At 50.2% G+C, this 19,212-nt stretch overlaps 2 long non-coding RNA genes and 1 other non-coding gene across 3 annotated transcripts; 1 reads left to right on the top strand and 2 right to left on the bottom strand.

Annotated features, from left to right (window-relative positions):
- The first annotated feature begins 1,115 nt into the window (after positions 1–1,115).
- Positions 1,116–6,876, top strand: LOC119035162 (uncharacterized). Its single transcript, XR_005079728.2, has 3 exons — positions 1,116–1,478; positions 2,668–2,739; positions 6,469–6,876. It is a non-coding gene; the product is annotated as an uncharacterized LOC119035162 (long non-coding RNA).
- LOC119035164 (U6 spliceosomal RNA) lies at positions 4,081–4,184 on the bottom strand. Its single transcript, XR_005079730.2, has one exon. It is a non-coding gene; the product is annotated as a U6 spliceosomal RNA (small nuclear RNA).
- Positions 6,877–10,574: 3,698 nt separating the features above from the next.
- Positions 10,575–12,997, bottom strand: LOC119035150 (uncharacterized). Its single transcript, XR_008391194.1, has 3 exons — positions 12,762–12,997; positions 12,045–12,220; positions 10,575–10,756 (listed from the first exon to the last, which is right to left on the bottom strand). It is a non-coding gene; the product is annotated as an uncharacterized LOC119035150 (long non-coding RNA).
- Positions 12,998–19,212: the final 6,215 nt, after the last annotated feature.

Genomic DNA, 19,212 nt, shown 5'->3' with positions numbered 1-19,212 from the left:
CACTGCGAGTTCTTTGTCCCCACAGGACAGGAGCGGCATCTGCTTTCTGACTAGACAGCCAGGTTTTAGGAGAGTCGTGGAGGCCTTTCTTTGGTAATCCACCCCAAATGCTGGTGAACACCATAGCCATCTCTTCTGATGAGTCCAAGAACTGTTTCCTTCCCTCCCCCGACCCCCCCCCCCATCCCAAGGGCTTCCCCAGAACAGCATCAGGCTTCCACTTAAGATCAAGGAAGGCTTGGCCACATCTGAAGCCATAAGGCCCTCCAGCAAAGTTCATTTCCTGCCCCAGATACCTTGTTTCTGTCTGCTAACCTGACCGTGCAGCCCCAGCCCCAAGGCCTCAAGTTTCCTTTCAAGTGTTTTTTTTTTCATCTCACGCACCCTCCTTTGAAAGCCCTGAGTGTGGTGTCCACTGCCTGTCTGCCCTTGTCCCCTCCTCATCTTCTTGGCTGCCTAGCACACTCCCTGTGCCAGGCAGGCTGCCTTTCGCCCAGCCCGTGCTCATGCTGGTGGTCCCCCTGCTTCTTCCCATAACTGCCTTGCAAACTTCTACTCATCCTTCAGGGCCCAGGTGAGATGGCTTCTCCTCCTGGGAGTTTTCCCTGTCCCCAGCCCTGCAGACAGTCATTGTTGCCTGAGCAAGAACTACTGGCTTCCAAAATCTGGTCCCAGCCAGTTGGTGAGCCCCTGACAAGACTCAGGACACAGGCTTCTCTGACCTCCAGTGACGAAGCCCAGGACCTTTTAGCTCAGAGTAAGTGCCAGTGAAACATTTTCTGGTACCTGACCTATTCCCTCCCCTCTCTCCCACAGACAGAAAATTTATGGTTCAAATTAAATGAGTTATGCAGAACTGAAACCCTCCATAAAAGGATTCTGGGGTGTTTGGGAAACATACAGGCCTCTGTGCCAGGCAGCACTTTCAGAAAACTTAAGAGACCCAGCCTCTGCGATCTTGGAGTCAGATAGATGCGGTTCGAATGGCAGCCAGGCCATTTTCACCAGGCGAGTTTCTACTCCTCCCCTCAGCCTCACAAATGGGGAGATCGTGCAGATTACCATGTGAATGGGGGCGGGGCTTCGTGCCTCGCCTTTCACTGAGCGGCTGCCCACTGGGCTCCTGGGCCCGGCAGACCGCCATCTGCTCCTCCGCCCCCAACCTGGTCCTTCTCTGGTGCCTTATTTTGTCCGATGCACTCTCAGCCCCCAGCCAAGCACTCTCATCCAGAGAAATGAGCTGATTCCCAAGGGAGGGGGAGGAGGAAGTGGGAGAGCGCTGGGCTCCCGCGAGATCCCTCTGGGAGGGGGGCAGGTCTGCAGTCTGCGGCCTGGAGCCCGGCTACACCTTCCGCTTGCGCGTGGGTTATCGCTCTGCACTCATCCATTCATTGTCTCCCTGGAAGGAGGACAGTACCCGATTGTACAGGTGGAAACAGAGGCTGAGAAGAAAGAGGTTTGTGAAAGGTTCACTTCCGGTAAGTGGTGCGGGCGCACAGAGGTCGTGCCCAGCGCTCATTACGAGGAGGTCAAGTCAGATACAGGCAGTAACGAATCTCTGCAGCGAGGGCTGCATGGAGGGGACGGTCTTCCAGTTTTTTTTTATCAAGTTCCTGTTTTTGAGAATTTCTTGGTTGTATGTATATAACCCACTCCCACTTGAAAGTTGGCATCTAATTTTGTTTTTTGAAGTCCTGTATTACAAATAACAGAATTTTTTGTACACTGCATGTGCACTTTAAATAAATGTTAATCAAAACCTACAGGGCTGTAGATTCGGCTTTATGAATTTATAGGAAATGTCGCCCACGTGCCTAAAATGGCAAAGGCAGGCCCCATCATCAAATCCCTCAGCCAAATGACTGTCAGAAAAGATCTGTCTCCACTTCTCAATGACAACCAGCCTGTTCCTGTGTGTCCCCATGACAACCATCTCCCTGCTGGGTTCTAATTCTGGGACAGACTGACAAGGCCAGACCCTTGTCCTGTGGTGAGGTATGTCCTTGGGAAGTTCTCCCAGCACCCTCTCTCCTGAGAGTGAATCACCATGGAGATTCATTAGGTGACATGTGGCTTTACTCTTATAAGTGGGAAACTGCCTGAAAGGAGACCAAAAGAGAGGGGGCGCTTTCTCACTCAGACCAAGGATTTTATATGAAAGTTAAAGGTCTGCCCTGGCTGGTGTGGCTCAGTGGATCGAGTGCTGGCCTGCAAACCAAAGGGTTGCAAGTTCCATTACCAGTTGGGGAGCATGCTGGGGTTGTGGGCCAGGTCCCCAGTGGGGGGCACTCAAGAGGCAACCACACATTGATGTTTCTCTCCCTTCCCCTCTCACTAAAAATAAATAAATAAAATATTTTTTTTATTTGTTTATCTTTGGAGGGGAAGGGAAGGAGAGAGGGAGAGAAACATCAATGTATGATTGCCTTTTGTGCGTCCCCTGCTGGGAACTGGCCTGCAGGGAACCTGCCTGCAACCCAGGTATGTGCCCTGAGTGGGAATCGAACCTCGATTGTTTGGTTCAAAGGCCCGCGCTCAATCCACTGAGCTACACCAGCCAGGGCAAAATATTTTTTTTTAAGAAAGAAAGTTAAAGGTCTGTGAACTCCAAGTGTGTCCTCAGATTATTCTCTCAGAATAATCTGAGAAAATCTTTATGCCCTCCAGGTGAAGACTTTAGGCGGAAAACCACGATTGGACTGGAAAGCATGTGGCTGTGTAGAACAGGAGGCAACACTGGTCAGTGAGGGTCGAGGGAGGGAGGGCTTCCTCTGAGGCTGGAGAGACTCTGTCTCCAGTAAACTTCAGGGCCTGGGTTCGCTATTCCCTCTGCCTGGCAAGCTCCCTTCCCGGCTCTCCCTGGGACTCTCTGTCAGCCTGCTGGAATGCAAGCAGAGGCAAGCCCACGGGCTCCTCCCTCACCTCTGGGAGCCCCCTGGGACCTCAGTTCCGACTCTTACATCTTCCTGTTGAGTGGCTTACACACTTACCATTCTCTGAAGTTCCTTGATACTTTTCTACTTATTCTTTATTTTCTTTTTATTTAGACGGAACCCACATACCATAAAAATCAAACAACCTTTTATTTTTTAAATATTTTACTATTTTCTTTTTTATTTTATTTTATTTATTTATCTTTAGAGGGGAAGGGAAGGAGAGAGGAGAGAAACATCAATGTATGGTTGCCTTTTGTGCGTCTCCTGCTGGGAACTGGCCTGCAGGGAACCGGCCTGCAACCGAGGCATGTGCCCTGACTGGGAATCCAACTGCTATTGTCTGGTTCACAGGCCCATGCTCAATCCACTGAGCTACACCAGCCAGGGGCAGGTGTAGAGACAGGGGCAGGGAGGAAAAAAGAGAGGGAGAGAAACATATGAGAGAGAAACATCGATCGGTTGCATCTTGTACGTGCCCCACCTGGGGACTGGGCCAGCAACCCAGGTATGTGCTCTGACTGGAGAATGGAACCGGTGAGCTTCCGCTTTGCGGGATGATGCCCAACCCATTGAGCCACACTGGCCAGGGCTCCAGTGATTTCAAATATACTCACAAGGTTGTGTGGCCATCATCCCTGTCTAGTTCCAGAGCACTTCCATCACCCCAACTCTGTGCCCATCTGTAGTCAGTCCCCATTCTCCCCCTCCCCACAGGCCCTGCAAACCACGAAGCTGCTCTGTTTCTACGAGGGTGCCTATTTTGGACGTGTCACATAAATGGCATCATATATCATGTGGTCTTTTATGTCTGGCTTCTTTTTTAAAAAATATATTTTATTGATTATGCCATTACAGTTGTTCTATTTCCCCCCCTTCATTCCCCTCCACCCTGCACACCCCTCCCCCACCATTTCCCCCTTTAGTTTATGACCACGTGTTTCAAGTTCTTTAGATTCTATATTTCCCCTACTATTCTTGCCCTCCCCCCTATCTATTTTCTACCTACCGTCTATGCTACTTATTTCCTTCTTTCCCTTTCTCCTTCTCCCACTCCCCTGTTGCTAACCCTCTATGTGATCATTTCTATGGTTCTGCTCCTGATCTAGCTGTCCTCTTAGTTTGCTTTTGTTTTAGGTGTGGTTCTAAAAATATGGAACACTTCACAAATTTGCTTGTCATCCTTGCGCAGGGGCCATGCTAATCTCTGTATCGTTCCAATTTTAGTATATGTGCTGCCGAAGCGAGCACTATGTCTGGCTTTTTTCACCAAGCATAACGTTTTTCAGGTTAGCTCATGTTGTAACATATATTACTACTGCATTCCTTTACATGGCTGAATAGCGTTCCATTCTGTGGACTGGCCACACTGTGTATCAGTTGATGTCCATCAGTTCATAGACATTTGCACTGCTTCCATTTTGGCGCTATTGTGGGTGAGGCTATGAACAGACATTCGTGTACAAACTTTCATGAGGAAACATTTCATTTCTCTTGGACATATTAGAGTGGAATTGCTGGGTTATGTGTGAACTTTTAAAAATTTATTGATTTTTTAAGATTATATTTACTTATTTTTAGGAAAGGAGAAAGACTGGGAAAGAAACATCAATGTGTGGTTGCCCTTGAGTGCCCCCTACTGGGGACCTGGCCTGAAACCCAGGTATATGCTCTGACTGGGAATTGAACCAGCGACCCCTCTGGTTCCCAGGTGGTCACTCAATTCCCTGAGCTACACCAGCCAGGGCTATTTATTGATTTTAGAGAGAGAGAGGAAGGATTGATTTGTTTTTCCACTTATTCATGCATTCATTGGTTGCTTCTTGTATGTAGCCTGACTGGGGATTGAACGTGCAACCCTCGTGCATCTGGGACGATGGTCCAGCCAACTGAGCAACCTGGCCAGGGCATATGTGAACTTTTTGAGGAGTGTTACCAAAGTGACTGCAGCATTTTATATTCCTACCAGCAATGTCTGAGGGTTTTAATGTCTTCACATTTTCACCAACACATTATTTGACTTTTTGAGTATAGTCATCCTAGTGGGTGTGAAACAGTATTTTGTTATGGGTTTAATTTGCATTTCCCTAGTAATAATGATGTTGAACACATTTTCTTATATTTATTGGACATTTGTATATCTTCTTTGGAGAAATGTCAATTCAGATTTGTTGCCCATTTTACAAATTGAACAATTTGTCTTTTGTTGTTGAGTTATAAGTGTTCTTTATGTATTCTGGATATAAGTCCTTTAACAGATATAAGATTTACAAATATTTGCCCTGGCCAGTGTGGCTCAGTGGATTGAGTGCCAGCCTATGAACCAAAAGGTCACCAGTTTGAATCCCAGTCAGGGCACATACCTGGGATGTGGGGCTGGGTTCCCAGTTGGGGGCGTGTGAGAAGTAATCAATGGATATATCTCTCACACCTTGATGTTTCTTTCCCTCTCCTTCTCCCTCCCTTTCCCTCTCTCTAAAAGTAAATAAATAAAATATATTTAAAAAATTATTTACGCCCTGGCTGGTGTAGCTCAGTGGATTGAGCTCGGGCCTGCGAATAAGAGTATCGCGGTTCTATTCCCAGTCAGGGCACATGCCTGGGTTGCAGGCCAGTTCCCAGCAGGGGACTCACGAGAGGCAACCATACATTGATGTTTCTCTCCCACTCTTTCTCCTTCCCTTCCCTTCTCCCTAAAATAAATAAATAAAATATTTAAAAAAATAAAAATAAAAAAAATTATTTACAAATATTTTCTCTCATTTTGTGGGTTGGGTTGTCTTCTCACTTTTTTCTTAAAGATTTTATTTGTTTATTTATTTATTTATTTATTTATTTATTTATTTATTTATTTATTTATTTATTTATAGGGGAAGGGAAGGACAAAGAGAGGGAGAGAAACATTGATGCGTGAGAATTACATTGACTGGTTGCCTCTTGTGCACCCCCAACTGCAGACCTGTCTGGAAACCCAGGCATGTGCCCTGACCAGGAGTCAAACTGATAACCTTTCAGTTCACAAGCGTGTGCTCAGTCCAGTTAGCCACACCAGCCAAGGCCACTTTCTTCATGGTATTCCTTGAAATTCAAAAGTCTTAATTTTGATCAAGTCCAATTTATCTGTTTTTTCTTTTGTTGTTGTGCTTTTGGTAATATCTAAGAAACCATTGCTTAATCCCAGGTCATGAAAATTCACCGCTATATTTTTTCCTAAGAGTTTCCATAGTTTAAGCTCTTACATTTAGGACTTTGATTCATTTCGACTTAATTTACAGTGCGAGTTAGGGGTCCAACTTCATTCTTTTGCATGTGGATACCCAGTAGTCCCAGGACCATTGGTTTGAAAAGGTTGTCTTTCCCCGTTGAATGGTCTTGACATTCTTGTCAAAAAATCAGTTAACCATAGAGTTACGCTTTATTTTTAATTTTTATTTATTGATATTAGAGAGAAAGAGGAAAGGAGGGGAGAGAGAGAGACAGAGAATGATCAGTTTATTGATTTATGTATTCATTGGTTGATTCTTTTTTTTTTAAGGTTTTATTTATTTATCTCCAGACAGAGGAGAGGGAAAGAAGAAAGAGAGGGAGAGAAACATCAACGTGTGGTTGTCTCTCGCACGCCCTCCACTGGGGACCTGGCCTGTGACTTAGGCATGTGCCCTGGCTGGGAACTGAATTGGTAACCATTCGGTTTGCAGACCTGTGCTCAATCCACTGAGCCACACCAGCCAGGGCTCATTAGTTGATTCTTGTATGTGTCCTGACCGGGGATTGAACTCACAACCTTGGCATATATCGGGAGGACACCCTAACCAACTGAGTTGCCTAGCCAGGGCTGGATTTGTTTTATAATTTTTAATTTATTCCAGCGATTGTCAATCCTTTTCATCTCAAGGCACAGATAAACTAATTACTAGAATTCCGTGGCACACCCAAAAATATATTTTTGCCAATATGACAAAAATAGGTATCACTTTGTCTTTTTTATTGTATTTGTTTCATTACCATATAGTGCTCTTATGCCTCCGTCGCCCCAACAATCAGCACACTGCTGTCTATGTCCGTGAGTCCTTTTCTCTTTCTGCTCCATCCCTCCCCCCTCCCCCGCTCCCACTAGCCGTCATCCTGCTCTCCATCTATGAGTCTGTCCCCATTTCCATCATTAGTTCAGTTGTTTATTAGGTTCCACGTAGGAGTGAAATCATGGGGAACTTGTCTTTTTCTGACTTAGCACAATGTTCTCTAGGTTCATTTATACAGTGGCAAAGAGTAACATTTTCTTCTTTTTTACAAAGAAGTGGTATTCCATTGTGTTTAGGTATAAGTTTGGTTCATTCACACTGGACACTATTGCTGTGTCATTTTTCCACTGGACGATCCGAGGGAAAAGGGGTCAGTGCCCCTGACCGCACAGGCAGGTGCTGTGTGTGTTAAGAGTTCCCGCTGCGCGCTGGCTGGAAATCACTGCTTTAGTCCTTTGGTCAGCAGGCCTGTCTTTGGGCCTGATTTTGTGTGTCTCCACCCCCACCTTTCTCACTATCTAGACTGGAAGCTCACTGCTGTGTTTCCAATGCCTGGAACAAGGCCTGGTGCTGAGTAGATGCTCGATAAATACTTGTGGATTGAGTGAATAAATTCTTGAATGAGTACAGTGCTGTTGGGGAGGAAGCCAGTTGAAAGGGGAGGGTTGAAGGTACAGAACCTAGAGGTTACTGAGGTCAAGTATGTGTGACTGGGGTCATGGGGCCATGGGCCAGAGGAGAGGAGCAAAGGAGAAATCCTTCATCCTCTGAGACAGTGTAGGCCTCAGCTCTGTTTTAGGCAGGAAGGGAAGGAAATTGACAGAGGTCCCACCCAGGGCCTCTGTTTCCTTACAGAGGTAGGAACTGAAAGAGAAGGGAGGGGCAGCAGGCTCAAGGAAGCCAAGGACAACTGAGTGACCACAGGGCACCAGTCCAGGGTTCAGCCTAACTGGTGGGCACCTTCCGCTCATGACTGGATCCCCTCTAGGGTTCTGTGGGGCCAAGGCTAGCCAATGAAGGGTCAAGGGGTCAAGTGCTAGAGAAGGTACATGTACACGATGGCCAGGGAGCCCGGGCTGTCAGCGCAGGGCCCCGGACCACAGGCAACACTCCCGAGCCCTCAGTGCCAGCCACCCTGGACACAAAAAGTGTAATGTGTAGTGCCGAGGAGAGGTCAGTCAGGGCCACCTCCCACGGGTGACTTCTCAGTGCTGGAATGACCCTGTGGCAGCTCACCTGGCCAACACAGCTGGCCTGGGGGAGTAAGGGTAAGCTATGAGGCCAGTTTGGGGGCAGAAACAAAGCCCAGCTAAATAAACACACAGACCCGCCCCCCTCAGTGAGCTTGGCTAGTATCTGAACTTGATGTTTACACATTTTTGTCTGCAGATTGGTAATATTCTTAAGCCTTCAGAAGGTCCTGAAGGATACCCCTAAAAGACATAAAGGAGATATAAAAAAGGGGAAGAGTAGTTGAAGTAGTTGAATGCAGCTAAAAGAGGGAGAGGAAGATGTTGCGAAGTGGTTCGAGTTGGAAGCAGACTATCAGGGGCTCGAGGCACAGGGCTCAGTCCTGCTGGCAGGGCAGATGCACGGACGCGGCCCTGCAACTATGTGGGGGCTGAGATGGAAGCACAGAGAACCGGTAGGGCCCTGCGCCCATGAGGGAAGACGAAGCTATGACTTGGACCACCAGGGAAGTGCCAGAGAAATAGGGATAAAGAGTGGGCTACGAAGGGTTTCAGAAGGTAGAATGGACAGGCCCTGGAGACTGGGTGGGAGCATGAGTGAGTACAAGGGGTCAAGGTGGGCTCCAGATTTCCAACTCAGGTGAGGGAGCCAGTGGGAGGGAGGCTTCAGCCAATGGGATGGGGAGACCTCGGAGTGGGAGTGGGGACTTATTTTTGTAAGATTTTATCATGACACGTTTTAAACATACAGAAAAAGAAAAAAGAAAAATGTAACCAATACCACTGAGATTCAATATATGTTAACACTTTGGCATATTTGTTTAAGAGACTTTTTTTTTCTAAACCATTTCAAAGTGAATTATGGACACTGTGATACTTCCCATCTAAACACTTAGCAAACTTCCCCCAAACACGAGGGCAATCTCTTACATAATCACAATACCACCCAGTAATACTACTACTCTAGTATTTAATGCTCATTCCATATTCCAATTTCCCCAAAATGTCTTCAGTATTTCTTTCCTCTGAATGATGATCTCGTCAAGGGTCATACATGGCATTGGTCTTTGTAGCTCTTCGATGTCATTAGAAGGTTCCCACCTCATGTCTTCAATGGCTTTTGACTTTCAAAGTGACCGAGCCAGGAAGAAGCCCCCATGTTCTGCCATTGGCTGATGGCTTCCTCATGGTGATGTTTAACCTGTTCTTCTGCCCCCGCCCACATTTCCTGTAAACTGGACATGAAGTCAGAGTCTTTTGGGTTAACACTTTTGGCAAGAATGCTCTGAAGTAAGGCAAATGCTGGTGTGCTGGCATGTTGGGTTTGGAGAATCTGAAGGCCATCAGGGCCAATGTCATGTTAGCCGTTGAACTTACGTGGAGGAAGAATCAGGTGAGAATGCCTCCAGAGTCATTACAGAGATGGGCCTCCAGCCAGGAATCTGTGGAGGAGAACCCCCAGGGCATTTCCAGAGGAGTCCCTGGTAAGACGGGACCAGTAAGATCACCACTTGAGGCCCTGCCACGCCCCACCCCCCAAAATCCTGGGTCTTTGCTCAGAGTCAGTTGATGTGTCCAGAGTTGATAATAAGCCCCCCAGTGAGACTTGTGGTGACCTTGAATGATAGGGAATCCCCCAAATTGAAACTGGAAGTGCAGGGCTAGGATAGCCAATGGGAGGATGGAAGTGATTTCAGAAAACCTAATGAGGCCTATTAATGAGCCTAAGGAAAGGGTGAAACCAGAAAGGAAGAGGTGGAGGTAGGGTGGGGCTCGAAGAGGTGGCACCTCCAGCTCTACCCAGGGAGCCCTGGTGCAGTCGGGAGACCTAGGGCTATGTTGGGCCCTGGATCTCTAGGCTGGGCCGGGACTGAAGCTAAACCATAGAAGAAGAGAGTGGCCCCTGTTGCCTTCAGCATCCTGAGCTCGTGGCAAGGAGGGGTCAGAAACACCCTCAGAACATCCAGTCACACGCTTCCCTTGTGCTGACACCAGCTCCTCACTGTGGATTAGGACACCTTGCAAGACGAGGTCCTGTCTGCAAGTCCAGGCTCATCATCTACCCTGTGCCCCTCCCTCTCTGCCCTTCAGCCTCACCAGCTGCTTTAGGTTTCTAGAAGCAGAAGCACTTGCCCTGTTATTGTTCCTCCTTTTCAGAGTTCTGTGTAACAACTGCCTCTGCTGCCGAGAGGCAAGCACACTGTGAAACACTTGTGAAGCGATCTGCGCAGACTCTCACCGAGACCAAGAGGCCTGGTTTGAACCCCCAGCCCTGACACTGACAGCTGTGTGACCTTAGGCAAGTCACAAAAACTCTCTGTGCTTATGTGTCCTCTCTATAAAGTAGGGTTGTTCAGAGTTAGTGTTACCAAACTCCAGGGATTCACCGCTTAGGGCATTCTATTCAAGAATGAGACATGGTTGTTTGTTAGGCAGTTTCATTTACTTGAAGAGAGTAAAGGACATGGGATTTGCATTCAAAGCTCTGTCTCCCAGAAGGGTGGCTTAGCCATCGCTTCAATACACTGGTTAATGACATGTTGATTTCTTCTTTGCAGCTGGCTGCACTTATCAGATTGGTTCCCTCAAGCTCCTCTGGTTACAGCTGTTTCTGTAAAATACATTTTAACATTCAGCAAGGACAGTGTTTAGTAAGAACCACCCAGACCTCGAGACCCCTGTCCTACCTAATGTTAATAGGAGCTTTAGCCCCGGCCAGGTGGCTAGATTGGTTGGAGCATTGTCCTGATACGCCAAGGTTGCAGGTTCAGTCCCAATTAGGGCACATATAAGAATCAACCACCCTGGCTGGTGTAGCTCAGTGGATTGAGCGCGGGCCTGCAAACCAGGCAATTGCGGTTCGATTCCCAGTCAGGGCACATGCCTGGGTTGCAGGCTGATTCCCTGCAGGCCAGTTCCCAGCAGGGGATGCACGAAAGGCAACCACACATTGATGTTTCTCTCCCTCTCTCCGTCCCTTCCCCTCTAAAGATAAATAAATAAAATCTTAAAAAAAAAAAGAATCAACCAATCAATGCACAAATAAGTGGAACGACAAATTGATGTTTCTCTCTCACTCCCTAAAAACAATAAATTAAAATTACACTTATGAGCATTAAAAAGTGCCTGGCACCTGGTAAATCCTGTCATCTTTCTGGTCATGATCATTGTTCTTGCAAGTCTTCAGGGAGTTCAAGACCTGTCCGAGTTCACAGACTGGGTACATGACAGCCTTCTAAGGTGTTTCTCCAGTACACCCCTGCAGCATCACACTTGTGGATCATAGCACAGAAATTCACCTAACTGCAGAGGTTTTCTGTGCTGTAAATCCCATGATTTTTTAATATACTCTGTCCTACTACTGTTTCTGTAGGGTAATATGACCCTTATCAGACCAAGTAAAGTGACTGTGTCTTTGGAAGACTAAAAAGGCACACGGGCAGATCCCTGTTGACAAGCAGTTTACAACCTAGTAAGAGAACAGGAAGGAAAAGTAGCATTAATACCAGGCCCTGCGTGATGGTTGTGGGCTCCTAAAGGGTAGGAAATTCAACCACCATAAAAAAATACAACCCGTTTTTTTTTTGGGGGGGGGGGGGGGGGGGAACTCGACCATGTACAAAAGCACCTGGTAGGTACTTAGCAGTCTCATTTTACAGAGCAGGAACCTAAGTCTCAACGATATTAAACACCTGTCGTTGGTCACTTGATGAGTGAGTGACTTGAACTTGGTTCTGCCTTCCGCCAAATCACCATTTTGAGCCCGATGTAACAAAAGGGACTGGGATGGTCACACCAGAGATGAACTGCACTAACTGGCTGGGAGAAGAGGGGGATTTGGCAAAAGGGTACAGGGTGGTGGCCAGTAGGGTCTGTGGAACCAGGCAGGGTCCCAGGACCAGGGCCCAGTTGTCCGCACGTGGCCCCGCGGCCGCCCCTAAGCAGCTCCGGCTTCCGCTGCCGAGCTCTCCCTGCGTTCCTGGGAGAGCGCCTCTGATTGGCCGGCTCCGTCAGGTGGCCCCTGCAGGCCAATCAGCAGCGGTCAGGCCTTGGGCTGCGGGCGCGGAGCTGCGGGCTTGGGGCGGGAGGGAAAAGATGATTTGTGTGCGTTGAGCCCAGCGGAGGAAAGGCAGCCAATACCTAGTGATGTCCGGCGGGCCCCAGATCCAGCTAGCGACCCCACTGACCCTTAAGGTCTATTTATCGGATTTCGCCTCCAGCCCTGCCCCACGGCTCAGAGAGAAGAGAGGGAAAAGGCCTGGGCTGGACACCCTTGTGGACTTTGGGTCTCGCCCTAATGCCACCGCGCCTTTTGTGCATCTTTTCCCTCTCGCTCGGCTGGAGCTCCAATCCTTCTGTCTTCTTGCTCCAGGCCAGCAGTCCACAAACGATGTGGCCGCTCTCTCCTTTTAAGAGAAAACTCTCAGGCTAGACCAGTGTGACCCAGTCGGTTGGGCGTCGCCCACGGTCAGGGCACAGGCCTGGGGTTTTGGGTTCTGTCCCCAGGGGGGCCTGGTGGAGAAACCGATGGATGTTTCTCTTCCTTTCTTCCTCCCTTCCCCGCTTTCTAAAAGTAAATAAATACAATTTAGAAAGAGAAAAGAAAGGAAATTTACCTGAAAAAGAGAAATCTCAATGCCCCTCCTCCAGCCAGGCTCTGCCCTTCTCTCTCCTTTACATCCTTTGGGCGTCCTTCCTCGCCCTACCCATTCGGCTTCACTCACAGTGCAAAAGCTGCATAAATGAGCTAAACTTAAGAGGGGAAAAAAGCCAAAGTGAAAGTCTTCTTGTCCTGTCTAATATTCCACACGCAGGGCAGACTATTTGCCAGCTCGGCACAGGCAGCACTGCCGACTGCTGGAGGCAGGAGAGAGAACTGTGAACTGCAGTCCCAGGGCAGGCAGCCAAACTGGGAGATAGCACAGGTCAAGGTTCGAGTCTCGGTTGGGTGATCTTCAGGGCAGTATTGGACTTCTCTGAGTCCTCGTTTCCACCTGGAAGTTGGAAATATAAACAGACTCTATCTCCAGGAGTTGATGCAAGGATTCTCCTCCCTACGGCTCTTGGAGGGACCGAGAAGGCTGTTTTGGCTGAAATACTTAAGAGGAGAAAGAGGACTTTTGTGGTGCACTGTCGCCACCGTGTGACTAGCTGGGGAATTACATACGGATGGTTCTCGGGCCTTGAGAGGGCTACCTGGACTCGCACTCTCTGAAGACTGGGAATGTGCAGCCCGTGCCCACTTCGCTTCTGCTCTCTAGGCTCGTTCGGGCATTCAAGACCAGTGCTGGCACGTGTGGAGGAGAAAGTATCCCATCCCTGAGTTTAGGGCAGTTGTATCTTCTCTAATTCCAGAAGTTTCGGTTTTGCTGGTCCTTCAGCGTCACCCAGTCACAGCCGGAACTTGGAGTGACTTAGCCCTGACCCGCCCCGAGAGGCAGTTTCCGGCTTCTCCTCCCTTCCCAGCCCTCCTGGATCTCCTTTTGTCCTACCCCTGACTCTGGAGCCGGAAGCACACGTCCCCAGTGAGCACGAAAGTTCCTGGGACAGTAGTCACATGAAGGGCAACCATTTATTGAGCGCCTGCTGTGTGTCTGGTACTGCACTGGGCTCCTTGTGGGCATTTATTCTGTACACTCTGCACAAACCCCAGAGAGCATATGATCGATCCCATTCTGTAGAAGAGGACACTGAGGCAGTGAAAGGTAACTCGACCCATCTGAAGTCCCATGGCCATCAAGTGACAGAACCCTGCCTGTAACCACAAGACCACCTAGTATGGTGGATAAGGCAGACAAGGGTTCACATCCCATCTCTGCCATTAACTACTGACTTCAAAGCTTTGAACCCAAGTGTTCTGCCCTCTCTAAAATGAAGTGGCAGCTCCCACTGGCCTGAGTGCTGTCTCGGAGGGGGAGGCAGCGTTTGGGGACTAACACCAGGGGATGGAGAAGCATGAAGGGTGTTGCAGCCAGAGCTGGCATAGAGCACGCTGGAGGAAGCTGGGGTCCCCACAGGGAGGCTAAAGCACTAGCTCAGGAACCAGCCAGCAAGAGTAGGGCTCGAGGGTCCAAGCCCCCATCACCTATTACCTATGTAACCCTTGCCTGTCCTTCCGAAGCCCACCCCATCCTCTTCAGTGCCTTTCTCACTTGGCAGCCCCGAACGGGCCTTTCCTAACACACATCTAATCATGTCCTTTGCTGCAGGAAACTTTGTTGCTTGCTGGGGACTCGACCCTCCTGAGAGCCGTGTGGGTCTGTTGCTGAAGTCCTGACAGTTCCCTCAACCTCTCTGGTCCCCAGTCCCCTCCCCTCTCCTTGGAGGTATCTCAGGCCTTTGCTCACATTGTTCTCGTGGCCGGAAACTCTCCTCTCTCCCTGCTTCGCCTAGTTAATGCCAAGGTGCTGGGAGGTCTCCTCGTGGAAGGTGGGCGGTTTGAGACCCATAGAGGAGTAGGAATTGGGGAAACCAGTAGGGAGTGGGAGACTGTTCCAGGAACGATCTGGGAAGAGCGAAAGGAGTGTCCCAGTGGGAAGGCGAGGGTAGGGGGTAGGGGTGAAGGGCGGGACTGAAGCTAACGAGAAGGAGGCGTGTCTAAGGCTAGGGCCAATCCTTGTGAACTGGGAGGGTCTTGAGCAGGGGTCATTACGGTAGTTTTGCCCATCATCTATTCCGCTGGGTAGGGTGCAGGAGGCCTTATCAGCATCACTGAACAGCCCTCCAGGATTGGCTCGACCACCACCAGCAGCCGAAGGCATGTCTTCACAGGATCCCCACCTAAAACCTCTACGGTACAGCCCAAGGTGCCCCACCCCCACCTCACACAGGGCTGAAGTGGGATGCTCCACTCCTTGTGGCTGCCACAAGGTGGCACCATCACCCCAGCGTGTCCTCTCCCCTTTGATCTCGGTGCTCGAGACCCAGTCCCGGGAAGAGGCGGGAGAGGAAAGAAGAGTAGGGTGTGACAGAAAGAGGAGGAGGCCAAGGGACAGGACTGGGGTGGTTTGAATGCTAGGTATGAGGATGGGGGAGTTAGGGTGTGCTGGTTCCTTGTGTTGTTTTTTGCTGCAAAAAGCTTTGCAGTTTCTGTTGGCTGCAATGCGTGGGAGAGAGCTCCAGGTGGTTAAAGGGATGCCTAATGCCTAGTGGCTTCTGGGAGAGACTCAGGCAAGAGCCAGGTACCAGGGAAATGCAGAGGGGCTCCTCAAAGGTTTCTGGGCTCCAAAGGCTCCTAGTCATGCTTGAGAGCGAGCTTTTCGAAGAGACACTCGCCCAGCCCAGCCTGGGGGCTGCCAGCCTGCTGGCGTTAGTTAGGCGGTCTCTCATCTTCTCGATGAGTTCCACCCATTCATCAAGGACGTGGTTCTCCAGGAAGTCACAGAGGAGGGCCCCTGTGGGTGGAACCCGAGGCACGCAGATCCAAAAGGTCCTGGTGCCGGTTCTTCTCCAAGGCCAGGGCGGCTTCCACGGCGTCCTGAGTTTTACCCCACTAGTCTTGGGAAGGCTTCAGCCGCATCCTGGAAGAGGGTGCAGCCACTGCGCTGGTTTTGCAGCTTTAAGAGACCTTCGGTGCCATCTCATTTCTTCTAGGCCGGCTCTCAGAAGAGGTGGCCCTTGCCCTGCAGAGCCACATTGTCATGCCCAGAGAGAGAGGTCGGTGTAGGAGGCCTGCAGATGCAGGGTGGTCAGGTGGGTGGTGGGGCCTCCACCTCAGTGAGTAATTCTGAGGAGTTTGGGAGTGCATGAGTTCGGCAATGAGGAGCTAAGGTCAAGACATGGCTGCTCTCGGAGGCTGGGGGTGGCTGAGGAGGTTCTGAAGGCGGTGACTGGAGGAGAGGTTGGTGGCGGGTCGAGGCTGGAAGAAGGGCCACTCCTGGATCTGTTCCGTCCACTGTTGAAGCAAGAGACAGACCCCTGGACTGCTGAGGGTACTCCTGGCTGTGTTTTTTCAGCGTTAAGCCGAACACATCTGTCTGACTTAAATTTTTGCCACTATCTGCCCTGCCTACCCCCACAGACCATCCCTCTCGTCCCTGAAACGCTCCTGTGGACTCCCCTGGTCACCCAAGTCTTGGCTCTCTCACTTGCAAGCTCTTGACCACTTTCCCTTCCATCTCACCACTGTCACTGCAAGTGCCACCCCAGTCTCCAGCTCTGTATCTGACCTGACACTGCAGCGGTGCCCCTGCCTGTCTCTGCTCATCTGTACCAGCAGCCTCTGCTCTCTGGTCTCACTGCTCCCCCAGGGATGAAGCTCTACAGCATGCAAGGCTCGCTGCACTGTGGTCTCATCTGGTGCCACGGTCTCTCTTATGCTGTGTGTGCGGTGTCCATAAAGCCAGGTGAGAGTCCCCAGATTCTCCCCACTCCTGCGTGCCTCCAGACACTTGCACAGTCTGTTCCCTCTGCCTGGAATGCTTTTCCTCCCACTCATCACAAGGCCAAGTGCTCCCGCCTTCAGCTCATGTATCACTGCTTCATGGAATTTTCCCCGAGCCAGAGCAGGCTCATCCCCACTGCAGGCACTCACAGCTGCAGCCACGTGAACCTTCAGGACCTGTGTTTGAGGCTAGTCAGTGCTTCCCCGGGCATTTGATGTCTCTGTGCCCCTCGAGATTCTAGACTCCTCAGGGCAGCACCTGTCTCCATCACAGGGTAGGTCAGTGACTATATGGCACTGGCCGGCAGCAGGTGCTCCATAAACGTCTGTTGACTTGCTACGCTCTGGCTCCCAACACACACACACACACACACACACACACACACACACACACACCTGGTTCTCTCTACTGAGCTCTCCATTCTTCCTTGTCATGGGTACCCCCGGCACCCTGGGCACCCTTCCCGGAAGCACTGCAGGCCCCTCCCCTGGGCTCCTGCTGCCTCTGGACCTCCTTCCTGTGTCTGCTTTTCAATTCCCTTTGGTCCTCGCTCCCCAATCCTGTCACCCTGGCCCCCAGGTGGTCTTGCAGGTGGTCTCGCACTTGTCCTATGAGCTATGTTTTCTGTCGTCTTTCCTTTTATGCAGATGTCTTTCTGCTTTGCAGCTCATTCCGTTTCTTACCTTCCCACTCAGCGCTTGCAGCCTGAGGTCCCTCGTGTAGCCATGCTGTGGGTCCATCAGGCCCACACTCGTAATCCCTCTGCCTCCCAGTAGACTCCTGATTGCTCCCAACCCGTCTCCCAGCTTTCCCTGCTGGGTCCTATGGGAGGGCATGAGGGTGGGCTCTGTATTCAATGAGCTGAAAGCTCCCAGCCAGCCCTGAGAGACAGGCCTCCATGGCCCAGTGAGTCCTGGTGTTTGTTCTCCAGCTTTCTAACCTTCTGCCAGTCTGATTAGGTGTGAAGTGAGAGCATCTCTTGCACTGTTTTGATTTACAGGATCTCCTCATATGCTTGGTAACCTCTAGGTTTTCTTGGCAGTCAGTCACTTACCGAGCTCTTTCTGTACAATCTGCAGGTGTCTGTCTTTTTCTTGTGGATTCGCTGGCCTGCCGTGGATATTGGTCCCTCATGCCCCGTACTGTCCTCCACACAGTGTGAGGAGTGCTGTTTACCAGCAGACGCCAGAGGCTGGAGGCACTTAGGGTGGTGACAGTCCTGAGCCCTCTCTGAGGTCCCAGCTCCACACCAGGGCTGGGCTGGCTCGGCAGAGGTAAGGGGCTGACTGTCACTGAGGGGTTCACTGCATGCACAGGAGTGTGTTTGGGGGTGCTGTGCCAGCTCCTAAAGGGTTTGGGGGGCTTCTCTGAGATCAGCTCGCTGGCCTGGGATTTGAATTCTGAATTTGGGAAATTCATTCCACATGCGTTCATTCCATGAACACCGAGGGAGCACCTTCAGGGTACATCTGTGGGCAGGACGACCCCTCGACCTCTAAGAGCTCCCCTTCCAGGAAGGTGGCAGCCGGTAAATGGTGAGCAAATAAGGTAATGACAGGAGAAAACAAACAAGGGGCTGAAATATGGAATAGCAGGGGGAGGACTTTACCCAGAGCGGTCAGGAGAGGCTGCCCTGAGGAGGTGACCTTTGTTCCGGCAGGTCCTAGGCATTTCTGCCATAAGCGCCTTTGCTGTAAACATCTTTGCCACACACGTTTTTGCAGCACAACTAATTGACCATAAGGCAGTCCTGCTGTAAAAGATAAAATAATGGGGAAAAAAGACATTAGAAAGGACATAATGAAATATGAAAAATTCATCACAAAATCGAAAAGACTTTATTGCAAAAAAATGAAAATGCATCGTCTTTGAAGTTGTTTGTTAATAGTATTTTATATTTTTTAAAAAATTAATGAATGAATTAATTTTTGCCTGTTGATTAGTCTCCTGGTTCAGGACGGCACTTTTTTTTTTCCGCTACAATTCCATTCTTAAGCGAGGTGTCAGCTTCCAACTAAAGAATCGATAATTAGCACTCTTTGAAGGCCGGTGTGCATCAGCCACCGCCCTTCTGTTTGCCGTGGGGGCTTGTGTGTTTAGGGCGGGAGGAATGACCTGCTTACCTAAGGATTTGCAAACTGATACGGTATCATCGGCTGGCGGAGCGTGCCTGCTGGCTGGCCCTGAGCTGTGCCGTGTCATTTGCTGTTTAAGACCTCTGAGCCTGCTCCGCCCTGTGTAGACATCATGCGGGCTGAGATCTATGTAATAAAAAAGTAGGGGTGATGGCGAGAACTCCGTGCAGGGAGAATGAAATCGAACTGACCACCAGCTTCAACACGTCGTCCTTAAGGCCGATTAGCTGCAGGCTGCAAATGCTTGTGGCGAACTGCCTGCCGCCAAGACGTTCCCAAGCAAACACACTCCCAAGGCAAATGCACAGGACCCAGGTCTGCCCCCAGGCAGGAGAACCAGGGGGCTTGCATTCCAGGCAGGCAGGGGCCTGCACGTGCTAAGGCCCCCAGGTCTGCCAGAGCTTGGGGTGGTGGAAAACCAGCAAGGTCCCTGGGCCAGAGACTCAGTGGGGGGAGGGGTGTGTGGGAAGTGTTGGCAGTGGGCAGGGGACAGCCCAGGCTGTGACTGGTGTGGCCTGGCTTCCAGTCTGGGTTGGTCTGCCTGTGAA

This window comes from Artibeus jamaicensis, unplaced genomic scaffold, assembly GCF_021234435.1.
Source record: "Artibeus jamaicensis isolate MK-2021 breed Jamaican fruit bat unplaced genomic scaffold, CSHL_Jam_final contig_1085, whole genome shotgun sequence".
NCBI lineage: Eukaryota > Metazoa > Chordata > Mammalia > Chiroptera > Phyllostomidae > Artibeus > Artibeus jamaicensis.
Note: the sequence above shows the minus strand (reverse complement) of the source record. Positions and strands in the feature narration are given on the sequence as shown.